The sequence below is a fragment of the Pseudopipra pipra genome, chromosome 3 (assembly GCF_036250125.1).
Source record: "Pseudopipra pipra isolate bDixPip1 chromosome 3, bDixPip1.hap1, whole genome shotgun sequence".
NCBI lineage: Eukaryota > Metazoa > Chordata > Aves > Passeriformes > Pipridae > Pseudopipra > Pseudopipra pipra.
The window spans coordinates 86,576,953-86,601,018 of NC_087551.1; the positions used below are offsets into that span (position 1 = coordinate 86,576,953).

The 24,066-nt window shown below is 41.7% G+C and overlaps 2 long non-coding RNA genes across 2 annotated transcripts; one reads left to right on the plus strand and one right to left on the minus strand.

The window, feature by feature from the left end:
• Window positions 1-1,093: 1,093 nt before the first annotated feature.
• LOC135410610 (uncharacterized) lies at window positions 1,094-13,584 on the plus strand. The gene is made up of 3 exons (XR_010428780.1): window positions 1,094-1,338; window positions 6,025-6,236; window positions 12,923-13,584. It is a non-coding gene; the product is annotated as an uncharacterized LOC135410610 (long non-coding RNA).
• A 7,072-nt stretch (window positions 13,585-20,656) lies between these two features.
• Window positions 20,657-23,501, minus strand: LOC135410611 (uncharacterized). Its single transcript, XR_010428781.1, has 2 exons — window positions 22,063-23,501; window positions 20,657-20,833 (listed from the first exon to the last, which is right to left on the minus strand). It is a non-coding gene; the product is annotated as an uncharacterized LOC135410611 (long non-coding RNA).
• Window positions 23,502-24,066: the final 565 nt, after the last annotated feature.

The following is a 24,066-nucleotide window of genomic DNA, read 5'->3' on the forward strand; positions in this document are numbered from 1 at the left end:
TGGGATTTTATAAATGTTTCCACCTGTTCAATAGAAATTAATTCTCCTAGGGAGAAAAGTAAGGTTTGTAGAGAACAGGGGAGCTTTTCTGAATATTTCTGTCCTATAGTTGTTGAGGTCATATTGGAGAAGAAAGGCACAGACACAGGTAACAACCTGCAAATTCTGACAATTTAATGATGAAAACTTTTCTATTTTCATGATAAACAAACTCTTGAGACCTGGGGTTCACCACCAAAAAACAATATTTACTACAGAGTGGTAAATCACTGCACAGTCATATAAATGACATAAATGATGCCACTAAGGCAGTAGTTTGAGAAGAAATCAGTGCATAGCTACATGTGCAATGTGAGACAGCATCTAGAGGATTATGCTTAAGATATGGTATTTTTGCAACATATAATAAAATATTGCAGGCCATTTCTCTAGGTGACACACCTCTGTTTTGCAGTTCAACTCTTCGTCCTAGTGTAAAATGAAAAAAACTCTTTGGAAAATTCCATGTGTTTCTAATGGAATAGAGAGTCTGTTTATTTTTAGTTCTATGTGGCAGATGTGCTGGAGGTCTTGGCTGAGGAAGAACTGTGGCTTCTTGGAGGTCTATCCATGCTCAGCTGCAATGAAAGTCATGTCCAAAGCTAAAGGTATTACGTTCGTGTACTATATCAAGTGCAGATTCCCCGGGAAATTGGTTAAATACCTTATAATCTGTGTATAGGTGTATATAGAAGTCTGTTAATGAGAAGTTCACAAAGAAAAACATCTGCAGTCAAGGCTGTCAAGCGCAAAGATTCTTCCTGGAAGCGACACTTCCCTGCACTTATGATTCCAGGTTGCCAGCTTTCAAATATCCAGTGCAAAGCTAGGGGAAAAGCGGAGCTATGTGGTTTGCATCAGTATGCTGATCACTTCTCAGCATGAAAACAGAAATGCAGGGGAAAAGCAGTTGGCATTGAACCTTGAAAATGGCATGTCTACTACAGAGCCAATATGGAAAGTTGTTGATTTGGCTGTAATCAACACCACATGTGAGGATGGTACACATCATTTCAGTTTCCTCTCCAACTTGTTCCCTCTTCCTTCTGGTGGGTGTCACAGACTCAGTCTCACAGTGAGCACTGTGCTCTTCTCTCTGCTAAGCCAGCACCCATTTCCAACACCCAGTGCTGCCTAGCTGGCATGCTGCAAGTGCACACACTTGTCAGCTTTTGGTTGCAGGAGAAACACCATGGCAGGACTTCAGGACAGAAATAACCCTGCATGAAGATGTTTACATCTGAAAATGAAGATCCTTAGCTGAAGTAGGACTTAATTAACCAAATTCTGATTTTACCGGTATGTTCCTTCTTTTAATCATATAAAAATTTAGACTGGAGGGGAAAGGAGAACTCACATTAGATTGTAACCTTGTCTCTCTCAACAGAGACAGTTTTCTATAGGACACCTACTCTGTTTTTCCTACTACTGGTGTAACTGTCCCAAGAAACTCTATCAGCTCTTCAGGAAAATTATCTCCATCTGAATGAATTGCACTTTGAAAGAATAAGCAATAGAAAAATGTGGATTTTGTTCTCTTTACTATTATTTTTTACTTTCAAATTCATTAGAAGGCAGATGGAGGTGAAAGAAAGGCTGTACATAACAGAAGGAGAGCATGTAACAAATGCCACATTGAAGGCTGATATATTAATGCCTTTTTTCTTCTTTTTTTGGCTCTGGTTCTCACAAATGCAATTGTTTCTAGAAGCTAATAAATATTAATACTAACAACAACAACAACAAAAAGATATACTAAACTGAGCAAAGGAAAAAATATTTTGAATAATAATTAGTCAAGTTCAAGCTTTAATTTCATGTTGAAGAACTCACCCGACTACCACACTAGGCTGCATACATAGAATCATAGATCGCAAGAAACACCAAGACTTTCTCTTACTAAAAGCATCTCTCTCAGAATTTAAGGTCTGTAATAATTAATTTGCTTAATATTAAATTACTTCCTTGGAGTGGAAGTGCCCCTGACAGGTGGCACAGGGCCGGACTTGCTGGGAGAGCCCCTGACCTGTGGGAAAGGAGCAGCTCAAGGTGGAGGAAAGCTAGAGATGTCTCCCTTGTCTGCAAGATGGTGCATGGCATCAGAGGCTGCAGTGAGGAAGACCATGGACAGCCTTGGAGGGTGGGGGACATTTGCAGAGCCACAGAGAGAGTGTTTCAGGGAGAATTTGAGCCTGAAGAAGCAAACAGAGACAATCTGAAAAGTTTATCTTTGTGAACTCATTGAAGTGCAGAAGAAATTTCACAGGACAAAATACAATAGACATGACTTCTGTCTTCAGAAATGGAATAAAGGAAGCCCTTGAGAATTTTGAAGAAGTCAGCATAATTTCATTACCTGAAAAGATCCAGGAACAAATTATTACATGATTGAATTATAAGCACCTAGAAAATAATGAGGTGATAACAAACAGCCAGCATGGATTTGTGAAAAATAAATTATATCAAGCCTATCTGATTTCCTCTCTTGACACACCTGCTGCATAAGAGAATCATCACTGTGATGTCTTCAGTAGGGCTTTTGACACAGTTCTATATAGTGTACTCCAGCATTTCATTGTACAGCGGGAGGTGTCCTTATTGAAATTACTGTCCAGCAGACATGTTGCTTGAAAAAATATAGTCAGATTGATTCACATTCTTATCAACACTCCCTATCAAACCAGAGAAGCATTTTATATGGGTTCCCGTGGGGGGCTCTCTTGGGCCAGTTCTGTTCAACAATTTCATTAGCTGTTTAAAAGATGGAATAGCATGTATACTAATTTGCTAATGACACCAAGCTGGGAGGGGTTGCAAACCCTGTGGAGAAAACGTTTAGAATTTGAAATGATCCTGACAAACTGGAGAAATGGCCTGAAATCAATAAGATGAACTGAAATAAAGACAAGTTCAGAGTACCGCACTAAGGAAAGAAAAAATCAAATGCACAAATACAAGCTTGGGAACACTGAGAGAGAAGGATCTGAGATTACTCTGCACAAAAGGATCTAGGATTACAATGAATCACCATCTTAACAAGAGTCAAAAGTAGGAATCTGGTGTTCAAAAAGAAAAATGTCGTGAGATGTATTGGCAGGAGCATTAGATAAGATGTGGGAGTTAATAATTTGGCAATTTTCAGTGCTGCTGAAATACTATGTCCAGCTTTAATTCTCTCCTTTGAGAAAAGAGGATCCACAAAAAAACCCAATGTAATTCAGACACCCTAACTTCTAAGGAAAGGCTCAAATATATGGATTGTTTTCTTTAGAAAATGGAAGAGAGAGGGAATATAATAACAGCCCTTAAATGCCAAAGAAAAATTGGATAGTGGTTAACTATCTAGTGATTTCTTGTCTGTTGACAACAGGAGGATAGCTAAATTTGTAATAACACAAAATTATGTTCTATGTTATTAATCGGTTTCTCAGGCTAATAAGACACTGGAATTTTTAGGAAAGTTTGTACATTGCCTTCACTGGAGGTTTAAGAAGAGAGACATGTTTCATGGGTCGTGTTAAAATACTTGGTTCTGCTCTAAAGCAGGGGTTTGGCTCTAGAGCTGTGCTATAGGTTTGAAAAGAGAATTTTTTCCCAATATCAATTTCTTGGTAGTGTGCACATACAGTGAAACGCAACCCCCCACCCCCTCTTTCTCCGGGGTAGGGGAAGGCGGGGAGGAGCCGGATGGCGTGCAGAGGGGCGCGGGAGCGGGGTCGAGTTGTTTTTAAACCGGCCGGCACCACGCATCAGGACCCTTGTTTGTGGGTCTTCCTGCCCGTCGCCCAACGGAGTCGGCAGCCACCTTTTTGTTCTCCTGTTCAACCTCCGAGAAGAAGCCTTCCCCCGCCTGTCACCGCTGTCCTGTCACTGGAGCTGGCCCCAGTCCTTTGCCGGCCATCACAGCAGCCGCTGGGATAAGCCCCGGGAGAGCCCTCGCCGCAGGTTTCGGAGCGAGGTGCCTGCCCCAGCCCACGCCTTGTGCTGCTGCGGCAGAGCAGAGCATCTCCCTCCGGCAGCTGCCTGCCCGCCCCCAGCCCGCCGCTGCGGCCAGATATTTCCTAAGCTGGGGAGCCCGGAGCTGTTGCCGAGGATCGCACCCATAGCCGTGGGACCTGGGGGAAACCCCCCTTCATTGTTTGCCGTGGGGCCGCCGTGGATCACACGGCTGCGAGCAGTTGTTGAGCCGCCGGAACAGCCTGCGGACAGCCCCCGACTGCCCCGGGGAGGAACAGCAGCCGCCACCTGGGGAAGCAGGATTTTGTTTCGAAAGTTGTAGTTGCACCAGTGTTGCTTATTCGGGTTTGTTTTATATATATGTATGTATATGTATATATGTTAATAAAGAGCTGTTATTTTCCTTTTCCACACCTTTCACCTGAAGCCTCTTAATTTCAAGGTTATAACAACTTAGAGGGAGGAGTTTAATTTCTTTTTTTTTTCCTAAACCTGCCATCCTTAGCAAACACTTGTGTCTTGTTAAACTAAGACAAATTGTTTTGAAGTTTCTTTCACTGTTACAATTGTATGAATTTTGGGAAGCTTTTCCTCATAGTCTGCCTCTTTTTTTAAATGTGTACTCCATAGTCTTTCATCCTAATTAATTCTTTTCCAAACAGATACATCATTACCAGAATTCCAACAAAAGATGCTTTGATTTAGGGCTCTTGGTGAAGACAGTGTTGGAAATCCTGCTGACTCTAAATGTTACCCAAAACAAGGTTTTCAGGGGCCCAGTTCAAAATGCCTTTGCCTTAGTAACTGTGAAAGGCTGAGATACAAGCTTTCTTCAGAAAATATATGATGTGATCCCTGCTACCAGGCTCCTGCTAGAGAGCAGCTGTTGGGCTGAGAGCAACCCAGACAAAACTGAGTTGAACTAATGCCTGTTAGAACTGCTAACAGTCCATTATAATATTTAAAGAGTGCTATAGAATGTTTATCTGGTGCTGTCAACCAGTCCTATTTCATCTGCTAATCACATCAAGGAAAAAAATTGTCATATTTTGTTCATTACACCAACTCCCCAGCTTCGTTACTTGTTCCAGACTAATCCTGTTAGAGCTACATCTTGGCAGAGGCACTTCTGGCCAGGCACAGTCCAGAGACAGGACAAAACTCTGTCCTGCCAAGCACAGTCTTGGCTGAGATTACAAGGTTATTAAAAACTGTATAAGCAGCCACCAAAGTGTGAATGTCCATTGCACAGTTTTGCAGATAATTGGCTTGCTGGTAATGCTGTCCCTGGCACAAAAAGGGCCTGGATGTCCAAAACAACAGTAGGAGACCTCACAGGACTCCCACTTTGTGACAGAGCATCAAACTTTATCTACAGTCAAATTAAAAATAAAATGTGGGTGATTCCAGCAAGAAACTCAAGCAGACCAAGTAATTCAGTAAATAACAACAAACCATTTTGCAATATATTAGATACTCAGAAGAAATTCTTTACTGTCGGGCTGGTGAGGCACTGCAACAGGTTGCCCAGAGAAATTTTAGATGCCCCATCCCTTGAAATGTTCCAGGTTGGGTTGGATGGGGCTCTGAGCCACCTGGTCTAGGTGGAAGATGTTCCTGCCCATGGCAGGACTGTTGGAACTAGATGGTCTTTAAGGTCCCTTCCAACCCAAGCCATTCTATATGATATCAAATAAAAGTTGTACCTAGGAAAGCAAATTCTTCATCTATATACTATACATTCAGAAGAATCAACTTGTCCTCTCTCAAAAGCACAGTGATCTGCAATTTTCTCCACCAGAAGCTGGCTTGCAGCAGCCAGTTCTTGTGATCCCTTGCTGCCTTCCAGAGATGAAAGCAAACTTGTGCCTGCCCTGTCACCTAGTGCACCACAGTGCCAGGCAGACAGGAGTAGCAGTGCTTGTGAATTCCCCAGGTGTTCCAGACTACTCCCTGGAAATTGACGTGACTGTGCTAATATATTAAGTACTAAAAAGTTTGCAACCTCTTTTTTATAGCTTTCCCTAGGCCACATTGCCCTGGAAGAGATCTGCACAAGGAGCTGCTATTTTGCTGTGTATCAGATACACCTCCAGGCAACCTGAAATCCCATTCCAATCAAGGAGTTTTTGGCTGTAGAATGTTCCCTCCCTCTCTACTTTGCCAGAAGAGAGATGTGCTAGTCCACTGGGCATACAGCTTAATCTGCCTTTTCTTGAGGCTGAAGCTGATAGCTGAAGGTTTGGTTTAATTTTTATCATCTCACTTGCTACATATATGTATCTATCTATCTATCTGTATTTCTGTGTGCATACGTGTATCTCTTGCAGAAGATCTAACCCCTTTCTCTGTTTATTTTAACTTATGGAATAAATAACTCTAAAATTTTTTTTTATGTAAACACTATAGATAGCGCATGGTGATTTGGATGGTGAGGCTGCAGCTGTTTTGAAAGGACATGGTGAAGCTGTGGTCCCCTGGCGAGGCCTGTAGTTCTCAAGGCTCTGGGCTCAAGGGTACCCTGGAAACATGTTCCCAGGACTGACACAAGCATAGTACTGGTTGGGTGTTCTGAAGTCAGTGTTTTGGAAAATCGTATCTGTCTGTGTTTGTCAGTTCAACAGAAACACAAGGCTCTACAGCCCTTTTTCTTTATTCATGTGTCAGCATTCAGAAAAGCCTGCAGAAGCTTGTTGGGCCTGTTGCTTTATGGGCAGCCCCACGAGGTTTGTTGGTGGCATTGGTACATGGGCAACCTGAGACAAGAACCAACACGAGGTGTCTGTGTGTCCATCTGCTTCCTGAAATGTTAAAAGTCTTCTGTAAACTGCTCAGAGGGGAGGATGTATGGCACAAGAACATCCTTTTCATGGATACAGACCTAGCTAAATCCCTGTTCAGAGCCCTTTACTTCATTAGCATTTGAGGATTTATCAGCCTTAGCAAGTTCTTGTAAATGAATGACTTGCTTTATATTTTTTAGCAGATGGCTGACACTGTTAGTGAATGAGTTTATAGTGTGTACTTGACATGCAGGATTAGTTTATCTCTGGAGGGCTAAGGCTATTAAGAAAAATCATTTTTTTACCCTTAATCTAATGTTTGCTTCTCCTGATACACAGGTAGTCGTACTAATCGCTGTAATTATTTAGAATATACCAAGCCTGCTTTGTTAGCTTCCTACTTGATGGCACATTGTATAGTCCAGCAAAGAAGCTGTCCCTCTGTTACTTTGTGCTCTGCAACTAGAAGAGAACTGTGATTCTTATGGATGACAATTATTTTGATTACATATGGTTATTATATGACAGTGTATCAATTGTATATATTTCAATATATATTTCAGAATGAATGTGACCTTAGTCCAATTCCATGTTTACAATTACTCTTCCTTTAAAATACAACAAAAATGCAATAACAGTATTTATTCATCCAAATTCTTGAAATATTCTGCCATCACTGACAGAATCACAGTTTGATGTGGAGTTCTGGTTTAATAACAACCTGAAATGTTATCAGCAGAGAAAGAGCCTATATAACTGATATAAAGAAAGGCTGTAAGCAAAGAAATATCCATGGATATGGGTTATATTATCCAGAAGAGAGTCTCAATGGAAGTGAATGAAGTGACATCATTTCAGGATGACAAAAGTTCATAATAGGAAAACAAAAGGCTGTAGAATTTCCAAATAATATCACAACATTGCCAAAACGTCACATAATGAAAGATGAAATTGAATGTGGGACAGAGAGTTGCTGTTAAATTAACTGATAGAAATGCAAGGCAGAAGGCAGTTGTATCTACCTCAGCACTGCAGTACTCTAAATCAAATAAATCATAAGAAAGAACACGAACATCATCATGGATATCTCATTGAAAAAGTTTCAACAGGAAATAAGAAAGCAGATCAAATAAATGTTAAGCTGTAGTAAGAAGGTGACAAAGAATAGTACTGAATCAAAAGAAGACTAAATGCTTCTACAAGTCACTGAAGCCCCATTCACTAACTTAGAATGAGATGTCTAGGGCACATGGTTTCAAATACTCCAGCTAAAAACATTATAGCTGAAACCAGAGAAAAGAATATGCATGGAAATGCATTCTTCCATATGAGGGAATCTTCTAAATGTTAAGACAGGCAAATGAACAAGCATGTAATGCAGAAAATAAGGTAGAAACTGAAGTCTACAACTGATATTTTTGAACTTAAGAAAAGCAACCATGCTTGTAGAAATCAGAAATTGCTCAAAGATAATTCTTGTCCGTGCATTATACAACTGTCACGAGGAATTCACCACCATGAACCACTCTTGAAAGCTTAGCAATAGTTGGACGCTTTTGTGAGGAAGACAGCAAGTGGGCTTTATCACTCTCTGATGCACTGTCACATGATGGGAAAGAGCTCTGCAGTTATACCACATCCCTGACACATCACAGCTGCCAGCAGCTTAAGGAAATTAACTGTTCCTGTGTTGGCCAGGATGAAAAATGCATGAGGTATACATGCCTTCCTGTTTCCCTTAGTTTGCAGTGAGGAACCACAGTTGCCTAGCCTCCTTTTTGGAGCGACAAAGCTTAAAACCAAACATGCTGTGCCAAACTAGTTTGCTGCTGACCGTGACTGGAGGAAAAAAACCTGGATACAATTGGTCTGATTGGGTATAGTGCAACTCCTCAGGTTTCTACCAAGCACACTTGTCATTTATTCTTCTGGGAGGGGATAGGAATATATAACCACTTAGTCATTGCATATTCTCTTTGAAATTTTTTTCAAATATTCAGATTGCTGGAGCCTGGTGTGAATTTTAAATTACGGAACTAAAGAGGGAGAATGCATTTCTTTTGTTAATGGCTTTTCCTTTCAAACCACATTATTATTCAGTTGCCATGGTTTATCTGATTTTGTAAAGTACCCAGGGAGACGTGACAATGATTAGGCACTTAGAAATTCACTGATAGATAGACATAGCCTATCTGTGAAGGGTAGAATATCAACATTTTCTGTATTGGTGACCACCTACTGCCTTGGTCAGCTAAAACCAGGATCCTTTTCCCCTTAATGTTGACTATATTAGATAATTGACTGCTAAGAAATGTTACTTTCTACAATAAAACTATTTACTGTTACAATTCCTACTTAACCAGAAGAGAACAGATACCCAGCAGAACTATTCCTCCTTTGGAAGCAAACATGTATTTTCAAAGTAGAAAACAAATGTTGATTTCAAATGTAAACTTCCCAGTGCTTGCTCATTTGTCTTGTTCTTGCTTCAAAAGCTGCATGTGTTAACTCTCCTGCACTCAGTAAGACAGCATTAAGACAGTAAAGCTCTGTGCACTTCATTTCCCACAGCTGTCTCCAGAGCCCACTGGTCCACTGCAATCTTGACGTTTTATTTACAAGTTCTTTGGTGCGGGGAAAAAAACAAATCTCAAAAGAATATGTTTTTATTTTGACCTGGATATGTCAGTAGTACCCAAAATCCAGCATGCTCCACCCCAAACAGCTTTTGTTCATATCGACAAGATTATTGTCTCCAGAATACAGATCTTCCTGCACCAAGTTGATGCTCTCAGTAGCCTTTTCTGCCACCATCTCACAATGGTCTTACAGGCACAAAGATTTTCTGGACTATCATCAAATGTTATTAACTGCACGACAATAATCCAAACTAGTGCAAACTAGGGCATGTGCCTGGAAGATGATGTACCAGGCACTGGCTGGCTGTGCCAGCTGAAAAGCAGCTCATTTAATGAGCTCAGTTATTCATTTGGCTGTTTGCCTACATATTTTGAAGAATTTTTACCTTCCAAAAATGCTCCCAAAATACGTTTGTGTCCTATGCAGCCAACCTGCTCTTTTGTCGAGTGGACTCTTATCATGATGAATGACATGATCAATTGTCAAGTAAATATAGGATCCAACCCTGCACACATCTACCACCATGTTTGGGAGTACCACTGCAGAGTGAGCTTGCTACTGCCAGGGGGTAGGAACTCCATTCTGGACTCACCACATCCTTGGCTTAGCTTTGAGCACTTAAACTGTGCTGAGGCTCAGAGGAATAATTTGCATGGTTAAGCTTGTATTTTAGAGTGTTATTGCTCACAGCAGATTGCTCAGCTTCTTGCAGGATCAGTTCCATGAAGGTGCAGGCTGTGCAGGTGAGCAGATAGGAGTGTATCAGTGAGGTTACAGCACTGCGTCCTGGGATTTTGAATGAGGACATTGCTTCAGCCTGCATACAAATTGGAAACAGTTTTGTCTTGTACATGACAAAAATCACATCATTCCAAAATATTTATATTAAGTAGAAGCGCTACATGCTAGAGTAACCTCTGTCTGGCAGACTATTCAACACTGATCTGCTGTGTTTTTATAGGAGGTGTGCATGCTTAGAGGTGCATCCACAAAGTGCATATGGGGATTTCATACCTATTTTCATCCACTCACCCCCATTTGAGTAAAAGAGTTAGAGTAAACAACTGTGGGTGTGGCTTTCATGTTATTCTATAAAATTATTAGGATGGTCCAGTATTTTTTACCACAAGTTATTTCCCAGAAATTGCAACCACATTAATGTACTTTTTATATCTTTCAGTTTTATTCACTAAGATTAAACTAAAAGCCGAGGTAAATAACTATAAATGTAGGAATACAATGTATTATAATCAATAAAAAAGTAGGCTACAAAAATTTCCAATAACATATTTTCTACTTCAAATGTAATTTATTGAAATTTACTCACTCTTTTGCTTATAATATGTGTCTTCCTAGACTCTAATTACTTTTAAGTTAAATGAGGTATCCAGTGGAGAGAAAAATGCTCTCTCTGAATCCATCTTACTTCAGCAGAAATATGGCCTAATATTTCCCTATAATATAGGGCAACCTCAGTCCTACCAGTTTGATGCCAGAGCCAGCCATAGATACCCAGAGCCTGGAGTGGGATCGCAGGTCAGCAGGAGCACCTGAAGAGCAGCAAAAGGACTCCCAGACACTCCAGTCAGTAAGTCAGATTCTCCAGGGACACAACTTCAGTGCCTCTGTGCAAATGCACACAGCCTGGGGAGTGAACAGGAGGAGTTAGAGATGTGCTCACACCTGCAGGGCTACCGTGTTATTGGTGTCATGGAAACATGGAGGGATGTGTCCTATGACTGGAGTACTGGGATAGAGGACAGGCAGGGTAGTTGAGGAGGCAGTGTCTATGCCAGTGTCCAGCCAGAGTGCACGGAGCTCTGCCTGGGGATTTGAGGAAAGGCAGAAACAGGTAACATTGTAGTGGGAGCCTGCTACAGGCCAGCTGACCAGGAAGACCGAGCAGATGAAGCCCTTTGAGGACAGAGAGGAGTAGCCTCACATGCAAAAGCCCTGGGCCTCATGAGGAACTTCAACTGCACTGATATCTGTTGGAGGGACAACACAGCTGGGCATAAGCAAAGCGGGAGGATTCTGGAGCGTATTGATGATAATTTCCTTCTCCAAATGATAGAGGAGCCAACAAGGAGAGGTGCTATGCTGGAACTTGTTCTCAACAACAAGGAGAGGCTGGTGGGGAATGCAAAGATCAAAAGGGCAGCTTTGGCTACAGTGACCATGAAAGGGAGTTCAAGATCCTTAGGGCAGGGAGAACTGTAAACAGCAAGCTCATTACCCTGGGCTTCTCAAGAGCAGACTTCGCTCTCTTCAGGGATCTGCTTGGTAGAGTACCATGGGATAAAGCCCTGGAGGTAGGAGGGGCCCAAGAAAGCTCATCAGTATTCATGGTCACCTCCTCCAAGCCCAGGAGTTACGCATCCCAACCAAGAGGAAATCAGGCAAAAACCCTGGGAGGTCTTCATAGATGAACAAAGGAGCTTCTGGGCAAACACAAATATAAAAAGGAAGCCTCCAGAGGGTGGAAACAAGGACAGATGGCCTGGGAGGAATACAGAGAGATTGCCTGAGCAGACAGGGATTGGTTAGGAAAGGTAAAGCCCTCACAGCATTAAATCTGGCAAGAACATCAAGGGCAACAAAAAAAAGTTTCTATAGGTATGTCGGTCATAAAAGAGAAACCAAGGAAATTGTGGGTCCTCTACAGAAGAAAGACTGGTTACTGATTACTTCTGTTGCTTGAGATAAACATCTAGCACCATAGGAGTGCCTTGAGCTTTCCCTCCCCTGCTGCTTTAGACCTCCTGTAAATCCTGTGCTTAGGCAGGGATGTCCTGAGGATATTCGGGGGGTCTCAGGCCACCAAATCCTGTATCCCATCTCCAGTGACTTTTGAGAGGTGACACCAGCCCTTGTGTTCATGTAGGGGCCTCACTGTAAGTGTATGCAGGTGTCTCTGAAGCTGAATCCCACCCTTCACCAGCAAAAGGCATTGGACATCACTGGGTTTAGGTAGCAGCCACATGGACAATTTTAGGACATACATTTGGCTGGCAACAGATATAGTCTGATCTGGTACATCTCTTCTACTTTGTCGGTATAGACCTAAAGCACTAGACTGTACACATTCCAGGGGAGCAGACTGTATAAACCCGGATAGGAGGTAATAGGGAAAATTGCCCCAGGGAGTATCAGAGGAGTATCTCCTTGTACCACTCTGAAGTTCCTAAGCATGCACTAAAGCTTGTGTTAGGCAGGAAAATGGCATATAAGACTTCCCTCACCTGAAGGGTGACACTCTAGAGGGAATTCTTTATAATAGGAACAGGATCACAGCCCTTTTGCACTGTAAGGTGGTAGTGAGAAATCAGATACTTGCAAGTAACAACTAACAACTAAGATGAATCTTTAATATAACCAGGACAGCTAGGGAAAGAAGAAAGTGTTAGTAGCACAATTCCATTTACATGAAACAATGTTGTTCTTCAAGCTGACAGAACATGCCCACCTTAAAACAATGATTGAACCGGGATTTTACACTTCAGTTGCAGGTTTGAAGAGCCAGAGGTACTGTCCTGTCCACAAGTGCAGCTGTCGGCACCCAGGAGTTCCTCTGCCCATCAAGACAAACGGGGTGGGCAGGGGCACCAAGGACACTCAGGCAAAAGCTAAGACTGTGGGCTATCTGTTGAAGTCAATCTCACACCTCTCATAAAGCAGACCCTGTAGAGAGGCTTTGCTGTCCCTTGCCTTCCCCATATCCCTGCTAGCCTTGACTACAGTAATGCCGGGAAAAGGAAAGGGCAGAGAAGGTGTCTGGTGAGGCTGAAAATGTACTGCTGATTGCAACAAGCAGTTAGAGTATGTAAAACAAAAACCCACAGGGCTATGGGGTATGGAAGTACAGTACAACAGTTGGTCATACACACACCGTATGGAGCATATCCAACAGGGTCACTTGAGGTAGGTTTGTCTGCATCTGGATCTGTGAGTCTCAGCTCAACAGAGCTGCCAAGGGCAAATTAATAGGCTGTCCAAACAAGGAGGGTACTGTTTCTTTAAGCTTTCCTCAAGAAGTGGAGAGCAATGCATCTTTTTGTTCTGATGCCAAAGTTATTCAGGAAAATCACCCCGCTATCAAGACTGTCACATTTAATTGAGCAGCACTTGGACTTTTTTTAATGATTTTCTTGTCTCTTGTCTGCAGTCTGGGGACTATTCCTGCTACCATTTGCTCTCCAGCTCTGAGACTGATCAGAGCAGCCTCTTAACTCTCCTGCTGCCTGAATGTCAACACTCCAACAAATGCTGTATTTTATGAAAATACCATTACAGTCTCTTGGTGACTTTCAAAAATTAGGTCATTACCAGATCAATGCAGCTATGTTTACTTAAATTCAGGAATTGATTTTGGTGCTTTAAGAGAATAAGCAAATGGCTGATAGTAGTTGACTCTCTTTGGCATTACAGCATTGAGCAGTTCGACTGTAGGCTGAACCAGTAAATCTCTGGATCTTCTAAATTTCATTTCTAATCAGACCTAGGGCAAAATTTATACTCCCAACCTGCAAATGACATTTTGCCTCTCGTACTGTTTTTTTATATGCTGAGAACTCCCGTTGATATACAGAAAATACAATATTAGAGTCAGGAGCCATGCTGCACGTCTGAGAAATTATATTGCTTTTACAATGCCCTTACATAGGGTGAAATGCCTCTCTAAGAAAGCAGCACACAGCATTAGAGTTTACCATCATTCAGCAGCTTCCCTAAGAGAAGTACTCTTACGTGTATTTACAAATAAAAAATATTCCAGTTACCAGCCCTGTGGGCTCAGGCTGGGCTCTGCAGTTCAAGCTGCCATCTTTCCTTCTCGCATGCCATCACTAGTGATAAAGCACTGTGAGTAATTTCAGTCCTCAGAGTCACTTGTGTATATCTGTTTTCCTGCAGCCCAGATGCAAAAATGTTAGGATTTAGTAAATGACTCAGATGATGATGTTTCACAATGAAAAGCATCCAGTTAATATCCCATCCTAATGCTGGCTGTTTTGGGATAACAGGAATGAAACTTAGAAAAAAAATTGTAGTTTTACCACTCCAGGGGGCACTGATGACCCTCATATATGGGCTGTGTATGTGGGAGAGGATGGTATTGTATACAGTTCCTACAGGAACTGTATAGAGGCTAGTGATTCTCATATTATATCATTCTCTTTGGCTATGGCACGTGGCCGTTGTGAATAGTTGTCTTCATCCTGGGATCCACTGTATGGAGAGCAACCTGCTCTTGTGTGGAGAGGCTCTGCTGCTGTGGGGAGTTAGGCAGGTACTGCAGGCTTTGGACATGCAGGCCACCTGCCTTCCTGATCCACCACACATTGTTTCCCAGGGGCAGAGGCCTCTCCTGCAGACACTTTATCCAATAGAAATGAGGCTTTTCATCTGACCTTTTTTTTTTTTTTTTTTTTGCTATACAATACCTGGAGGTACTGTCAGAAAAAAATAGGGGTTTATGGCATTCTGAATAGCTTTCCATAAAAGAAAAAAATCATTTCCCAGAAGAAATAAAAGTCCTGAATCTCTCATAAATCACGCCAAGACACTTTTGTTACAAAGTAATTGAGAATCCAGAGACTCTTAACCTTCTTTTAGCCCTATTTTTCATCATATCTCCTACAGCCAAAGGAAGTCCTGCTTGTGGTAGGATACCATATTTAATACATTACCCTGTATGCCCCTGCTGGATCTCAACACTCTCTTTCTAGTACTTTCCAAGGTAATACAATTTATGCTTTCTTTAAATCTCTTCCAGTGCTAGTTTTTTTTAATAAACCACAGTCAGCTTTAGGAAGTCCAGCTTTAGCAGAAGTGATTCAATATCTACTCAATTGCCTTGGGCTTCTTCAAACAGTACTTGAAAATAACGATGTGGTGAGACTGATAATGGGATATGGCGTCTTTTATTTCCAACTGCCACCAACAATCCTGAGGTCACTGTGACTGGAAAAACTATGTGAAATGTGCTTCTAAGCACCTTCATTTTCCTAAGGCCTATTGTTTACTGCAGAAGTGTTGCCACTGCAGTGGGCTGAGTTATGCTGCAGCCTGAGCAAGGGGCAGCAGGTGAAGATGAGAAGGGCAAGATTTGCAAATTGCTGTAGGGCTTGTGACAGTGTCTATGAAAGTATCCTCTGTTTTGGTTGGCTCATTATTATAACCAGAACAGATGAAAATATGGTCCCAGAAAAGATGAACAGTAAAAAAATTTTCAAATGTACAGCATTTTCAAAATTTTAGTGGTTTGTCAGGCAGTGTTACTACTTTAGGAGACTGACATTGTTTTTTATAATTTCCACATAATATGGAAGGATAAAAGCATGAAGACACTTTTCTTTAAAGAATGATTGTAGCTCAGGTGAATGCTGAAAGACATTGGCAAAGCAGTGTGCAAAAGCTGTGCTGAACAGCTTGAGCCGTAGGTGCTCTGTGAGAATGACATTCATGCTGCTCCCAAAACACCAAAAAAACAGATGGAGGATCTGGTGCTTTGGTGGTCCTGGGATAAGCAACACAACCTGCATTGCTCCTGCTCATGAAAGGACAAACTAATTCTGTAGCACAAAGAGAATGCAGAGACTTTGTGGACCATGTGTAGGTCTGTGCCTACAGGTCCCACCTTTGTGACAAGGTAGAACTTATTTTCCATCCCTGCCAATGTAACACCTCCAGTGAGCCAATTCAGCATCCCAGACATGAGCCTTACTAGAGATGATGTGGAATTTAAGAGAAGCGAGAGGCAAATTACAACCTGAAGGTACCTACAGGTTAGAAATTCGTCTCTATACTTAATACTAGAGGTATTACATTTCAACCTAGTCTCCTCACCTGGTAAAGTTCTTCCCATCCAGCAGCACCACAGATTATTTCCAGCATGGCAGGAATACGTGGCAGGAAAATTCAGCATAGCTAAGGAAGCTGTGCTGTATTAGTCTCAAGAGTTTAGCATCAAGTGAGTTGACCTTAACAGCAATATTCTGCTGCCCCCCAGGGGAAAGAAGGAACATGTATAGATGGGCTCCGAGTGACCTGTACCACTTCACCCCCAGCTCTGGAGCTGAACTTCTGCTCCTGGACCTGCTTTCTCCAGCCTCTCTGCCCCTGGGAAACAATGTTTAAAACTGCAGTGTTTAAAGGACTGTGCCCGAGGCTGTAAAAGCAGTGGGTGCTGCAAGACTCCTTATTGCCATTTCGCACAATGAGATACTGAATGATGATTGCTTACCTGGGTCTGGGTCAAGGAAAGCGAGGTAATGAATATGTATGAAAAATCTAACTGTTTGCAGAAACAGCAATACTAATGTCAATAGGCACAAGAATATCTTTCTATTGCCAAATAACATACATTATTTAGCAATAATACTTGTGCATAAATAAAAAAGTCCAGCAGGTATGTTTGTGTATTCTTTCTTTTGCTTCTGAAAAATATTTGTTAGTGGTATAATAAAAATGTTGCTCATGAAAGTAGGCAAGGCTAATCTACTACACAATTTTCTACACATTCACATAAAAATATGATATGCAAAATAGTAGATCCACCTTGCTTAGGATCTAAATAAATCATTCTAAATAAATGACATTTAAAGGCCCCAGTAGACGTCATGGAAATTGGAGTTTCCATGGCTTTCCAAGAGAAAATTTTTGTCTTATAAATTCCTGCTGTTTTCTCACTTGGGCTTCTCCTCTGTATTTAAGCACATCACAGTGTTAAATGTTTCTGGAAAATTACTTAAGTCAGTTTGATTAACTCCTCAATAAACAGTTTCTTTACCATTAGCATGTACCATGATTTATATACATAGTTTGCATTTGTCTACACTGGTTTATACTGGATCATGTTGTTACTCTGCTGGCAAAGGGCTGAGAGCTCAGCTATGGGAATACATGAAGAGTGAGTATGCGGTATTGAACTCCTTGAGCTCTTCAGTCCTTACAAGTTGAGTTGAAGCAACTGATAATGCAAGTCAGAAAAAAAAGTACCACCTGACCCTTGGAAGCAATAACAAAAGCAAGCACTGGTGTTTCATATGACTATTCTTCCTTCACAGAGACATAAACTCCTTAACCCATGTCAGTCAGACTGTTTTTAGAGATTTCCTACCTGAAAAGTGAAAGCACCTAAGTAAAAGCAACACAAAGCAAACCTGAGAAAATCAGTGCTCACTAAACAATTCCTATGGAAATATAAGAATATGTATGTGTCAGGGACTGAATTAAGGGTATTGGACAATTTTAACCTGAGTGTTTCTTTGCATTTTTGCCTTCCCTGTTTATCTCAGATATAAGCATCCCCAGGGAGTGTACTGGTGGGAACCATAGATGCTGTAAGTGCCTTCCAGCCCTCAGCCAGTTCCACAGCAGCCCCTGGCAGGCAGGGCACAACAGTGTGGAGGCAGCACACTCTGCCCCCTCCCAGCAGGCTCTCCAGAGGTGTTTGACTGATAAATCTTCCCTGAGCACCCGTGTGCAGAGCTTTCAATGGTGTCTGACACATGGTCCACATTCAAGGAAGCTTTCACAGGGACAGAAAAGTGCATATCCCCAGCATGAGTGTGATCAGATGCCAAACCACAAGTGTCCCGTAGAAAACGTGAAAGACCTTATCAAGGAGCTAGTTAGGATAATTTATTTACTTCCCTTAACTTCTGCATGAGTTTACTCTTGGAATAGTTGAAGTGTATCTTTTTTTAAAAAAAGACAAAAAGGTAGAGTGGGGCTACTGTTTAACATGGAAAATGTCATGGCTGATTTGCAAGCAGATAAGGTCCTTTGGTAATCAGAGAGGGCTTGGGGTTCCTGTTACAGCAGGACATGCTTTCATTCATTGCCAATATGTGTTGACATGCAACCCTTTCCTCTGCTTGGATCTGTTTCCAGGTTGCAAGTGAGGTGACCCCAGGCTGCAGGCCTGATGTGCCAGGGGCTCCCTGCACAGCCCACGCAGGCTCCTGCTGGTAACAGAAACCCCCGGTGCCTGGGTTCATTGTACCTATCAAGTCAATCTAGTCTTTAAGTCTTTTGTAAATACATCATTCAAGAGACCCTATCTGCATAAAAATGTAGCTGTCTGTCCTACCTTAACTTGGAAGCATTGTCTTTCTGGTGCCTCAAAATCCTTCTTGTCACTCCCGTTAAGACAAGCTGTGACTAGCCTGTCTTCTCCAGTGTAGTATTCTTCAGATCAGAAGTATATATATTATGTATGCATTGAATTAGAGGTTTAAGCCTTGTCTAGGGTGGTGATTATTCGTCCTTACCATCTATTTCCAGGAGATGTGCAGGACCACATGGTCACAACACATTAGGATATGGTCTATTAAAAGTTCTCATTTATGCCAAGAAGATTTGAAAACTCTGCAGCCTAAGCAAGTAGGCTTCCTGACAAGATTATTTCGTATTATGTACACTTGGTTTTATCTGAAACTGACTGTAATTTGTTAAGATACAGTACACAAAGAAATTAAACATCCATCAATTTCAATTTGATTTGTTTAAAAAAGCTAAATTATGAGTTAACTCAGAAAGTAATAGAATTCAGAAAGAGAGTACTTGTGATACAAGGCATCCCTTCATATATTAATTTTCATTTTTGGTGAGATGAAGTTTGAAATTAGATTCAGATTGCAAATTATAGCTTTGTATGGGCTCCCTATTGCTAGCTCATGAAATACTTTGATTCCTGAGGATGAAACAATTTTACTTCCCATAATAGGCTGCAAAAGCCTTATTTCCCACTGGTAGGATAATAGGTCTGCAGCTTGAAGTGAGAGCGAGTCATACTTTTGCTCCTTGACTTGGTCACCAACAGGGATACATTAAACTAAACATATAACCGAAGAAGAAATGGTGGGTTTCACTCCAATTCAAAGATTATCCTTTTCATTTCCCCACTACAACTAACCCTACAGCCTGAATTCTGTGAAGGAGGCTGCCCATCATTTAATGCCATACAAATACCTTATTTACCTTTCCCTATACACTGCCGAATTCTTGCTTTGTACCAGTTTTTGGGCTTCACAGCACTCACAGGCATAGGGTAAGAAAGGCATTTGTCTCAGGGCATAAACTGATGGACTCATTTAGCACAAAAGATCCATTACATTTAGGCAGGACAGGAGTAATGTTTGCAGCAATAAAGTGGATGTGTGATGCCCTGTAATCCTAGGGTAACATATTAAGTCTGTAAATTGTCTTCCTGCTGCCTCCTAAACATGCGTGGTTGTATCCATCTGTTATTATCACCTTTCTTGGAGCAGCAGGGTGGAAGGCTGTGTAGCTGGACCTCAGCAGATGCTGGCAAGTGCTGGTCAGGAGCAGCCAAAGCTGTTCTGCTGTGTTCTGCAGCTTAAAGCCAAATGGGTACTGTGTGACTACAAAAATAAAATTAACTAAGAAGATTTCCCAGAAGAAGAGTGGAGCACATTCAAACAAACAAACAAACAAAAACCAACCAACCAACCAACCAAAATTATTAGTAAATTCTCCAGAAATGTGGAAAACAACTGGACAAGGTTTGATTTGGTGTCTTATGCAAAATAAGACTACAGAGGCTAAAAGACTAAAAGGCTATCGTTGTGGCTTTTGCTGGTTCTGAAGCATTTTCTGTTTTTAAGAGCTTGCAATTAACTCAGACTGATAATGAAGTTGTGCTACTGCATTAAAACAAAAAGAGGAATAGTGGTGAAATGACGCGTTAGATGTGCTTCCATAGTACTAAATAGACTTTGTTTCAGGTTTGTGATTGTTGATCATATTTTATAATTTTAGCAATTTATATTTATGAGCAGAAATATAAATCCCAGTCCCAGCAGGACTGGGAACTGGGTCAAAAGTTTCAAAGCAAAGTTCCTGCAAGACCTAGGATTAATCCTCAATAGAACAAACAGATTTTTTTAAGTAAAATTGAAATCCAGTCTGCTATGAAGCCTCCAAAATGTGCCTAACTCTTTGACAGCCAAGTATTACATAAGTTAATAAAAAGGAAGCAAAATTTGAATCTGCAGTCTTCAAAAATCAGTGTTAGAAACTAGATGTCCTTTGGCTAATACCACAAGCTATGACAAGGTCTGACCTTTGGAAAGTAATGCTAGAATTATGGTGGAGTATATTGCTCAGTGAGAGTTCACAGAGAGCCTCTATAAGGATGCACACACTGTATGGACAAAAACACACCATCAATTTCACTGAAAACTTTTTAAAATGGACACCATGAAGCGAGATGGAGCCTGAAAACAAATGGAGTTTTTATTCATATTTAACTGGAAAAAGGTGAATAAACCAACATGGTGTTTAAAGCAGTGATACTATTGCTAAAAGAAATTCAGGGAATAAAAGGCAAATGGCTAAAGTTCAGGATGGAGGTTGAGAAGACTGGCATCTCTGAAGTGGGATGGAAGCTGCAGATAAAAAAAAGGTAGAAAAAGGCTTAGACACAGGGGAAATGTCTGCATTCCTTTGATGGAAATATGTCTGTCCCTTGGTCTCATTAAAAGTGTGCACTCATTTGAGAAGCTGGGAACCAGAGATACAAAGAGAGGTTGTGGGGATGTAATCCAGGGCAGAAGGGATCTGCCAGCACAGTACAGGACAAAGCTAAAAAGAACACTTGCCATGAAATTCCTGTCTTTAAGAATGTTATTCTTACATAAGGCAAAAGTAAGAAAAAAGGATGGTTTCATTACTCTGGTGACCTTAGAGCTGAAGAATCAAAATTGTAGTGTTGAATATATGTAAAAGGATGATTCTTCATCTGACGGTTTCACAAGGATTTAAATCAGTATGTTAACAAAACTTTTCCTCCAGCTATAGTGCTTGAACAGCTGGAAGAAATGGCTGGTGTTTGTCTATGCTTCATGTATCAGGACAGTGGCATTTTCTCACTAGGCATCCTCACTGGACTGGCAGTCAAAGCTGATGGGTCTCCAGCATCCCTTGGTGTCTGTCTGTGGAAAAACTGAACAAGCCACTAGTAAAAGTGGTCAGTGGAGCCAGAAAACTATAGACAGTAGCTAAGACAAGGACTGAGTAATATCTGAGACGCCTCAGGGCATCTGATCCATTTGCATAAGGCTGGTCAAAATAACACAGGCTTTATGGTGACATCTCACTTCAGTGAAGCAGCTTCTGCATACAAAGTCAGCTACGCTAGGAGATCCCAAATGGCATTTAACACTCATGTGCAGGCCACTGTACCAATCCCTTCAATCCCACTGGGTACTTAGACATTTACTTTGCCTGTGAAAACATTCATGCAGACATCTGCACTTCGATGTTGTAGCCTTGAGTTACATTCTGTCCTTGGTATCCTATATAATGTGTGGGAGAAAAGGAAACATGGTAAGGTGTATGGGGAGCTCATAGGATGTTTAAGACCATGTCTAGTAGTATATCTTTACAGGACAGAGCAAGTGGCATGGTTCCTCCAAGCCTAATTCAGCACCTTATGACGCCCAGTGTTGTTAAGATCCAATTAGTGAGAGATGCCTCTGCCTGAATTAAGGTGCAGATGAGACTATATGCCAAAGTCAACAATACAGATTTTATTTAACAGTAAATGTGAGGTAGAGAAAGAGAAGGAAATAGAAAAAAGAGGAGAGAGAGATATCAAGCAGAAGATAGTTGCCACCTGTGGATCCAGAAGTGTCCCATTGGTCCTTCTTCACCCTGGTCTTCTCAGTGGTGGGGTCCTGGACTTGTTCTTCTGGTGTTACCACCTTTATACAGTCCAAGTTCCAAGTATCCATGGGGTGGTCACACAAGTCATTCCCATAACTTAATGTGATCTTTCTTTGAGTGGTGCTATGTGTATGAGTAGCTGCTTCCTCTCCCAGTTTGCCACAGTGGGAATTTTTGTCTGAACACATTAATCAGGATTTGCAACCAGACCTCACCTCTGCCAGGCCTGGGATTATTGCCTTGCTCTCACAAATTCCTCCCTTCTTTGCTATTCTCAAGTTCCCACTGTGGTGGCTTATCTTACGGCAAGTTCCTTCTGTGGCCTTGAGAGTGCTCTTTAAGTCATTACAAGTGTGCAGATGTGTGATGGTTCTGATGTGCAGCTTCTCATGAAAAGTGAAAGAAGATGGTGGAAGCATTCAGGGTTGGAAAGCACAAGAGTTGCACGGGGATGCCTCCACGCAGAGTATTTGTGCATCCTCTTGCAGTTGTGAGGTCGAAACCAAAGACTGGTGGTTGCTGTGCTGTGACTTCTGCCAAAACTAGGCTGTTGGCATACTCATGAAGAGAAGGAGGACTTGAATTTGTTCTGTGACTGTAAGTTTTCATGTCTTTGTTTATGGGAAGCACGCATCGCTGAAACAGATCATAAACAGTTACTGCCAGTGCCAAAAAGAGACCAACACCAGCTCAAGCTCTGAGGAAACAGAAATTCATTTTTTTCCAGGGCTAAGCTACTGGTGGCTGCATGTCACCCCAACTAAAGAAGGAGAATGAGAAATCATACAAAGATCGGCAGAAAGTTACTGAGTAACTTCCACAGGAGGGGCGCTTAAATAACCTAGAACTCCTGGAATCATGAATACGGCTGAGGACTTAGGGAGAAAGTGATCACTCATAGAATCAGAATAGTTTAGGGTTTCTAAAGGTCATCAAGTCCAACCCCTTCATTAAAGCAGGTCCAAACAGACAACCTTGCTCAGGGAGTTTCCCAGCTAACTGTCAAAGTCTCTAATGTTGGAGATTCCACAACTTTGCTGTGCAATGTGGTCCAGTGTTTGACCACTCTCATGATGAACACCCCATGTTCCAGCTTGTACCCATTGCCTCCTGATTCATTATCATGAACTCTCCAGAAGATTCTGTCTCTGCCTTCTCTACCCTTCCATTAGGTTTGATGAGTTTCCCTCCGAGCCTTCTCTTCTCCAGGTTGCACAGCCCCAGCTCTGACATTCCTTTTTCATGTCACAGATGTCCCTTAACCATCTTAGTGACCCTTCGTTGGACTCTCTTTAGTTTGTCCATGTCTCCCTTGTACCATGGAGCCCAGAACCGGACACAGCATTTCAGGTGTGGCATTGCCAGTGCTGAGTAGAGGGGGAGGATCACCCTCTTCGACCTGCTGGCTAACTCTTGGTTAAAGAGTGCTGTATCCATTATCACACTCAATAAGATGGCACCATTGCAGTGGTCATGCAGCTGCATTAATGCAAGCAGAAGGAAGCTCCTTTTCAGAAACCACGCAATGTAACTGTGGAACTAAACCTTACAGTCTATATTAGAAGCCAAAAATTAAAATTTGTTTAATAAAGGATTAGACAGATTTGATAACACAGGCCTACTGTTGCCTATTAAACCTCATAATTCAGACGCAAGCTCCAGCCCAGTGTGGGGATGGTGTTACAGGAGATGTAGTTTCCCAAGTACTCCATCGCACGTGCAGGGAAGTGCCTCGGTGTGATCGGTTGTTAAGGTCACGTGGTGTGACGTGTCACTATTCGAACCCACATAGCAGCTGTTGTCTCATTTGAATAAACGGGTTTGGTTGTGGGACCCCCAACCAGGCTGGTCTGTGTGGGTTTATTATTTATTATATTAATAAAGCTATAGCCCAGGATGCTGCTAAGGTGCCAGCTGTTAGAAACTGGGTGGACATGCCAAGGGGAAGGAACAC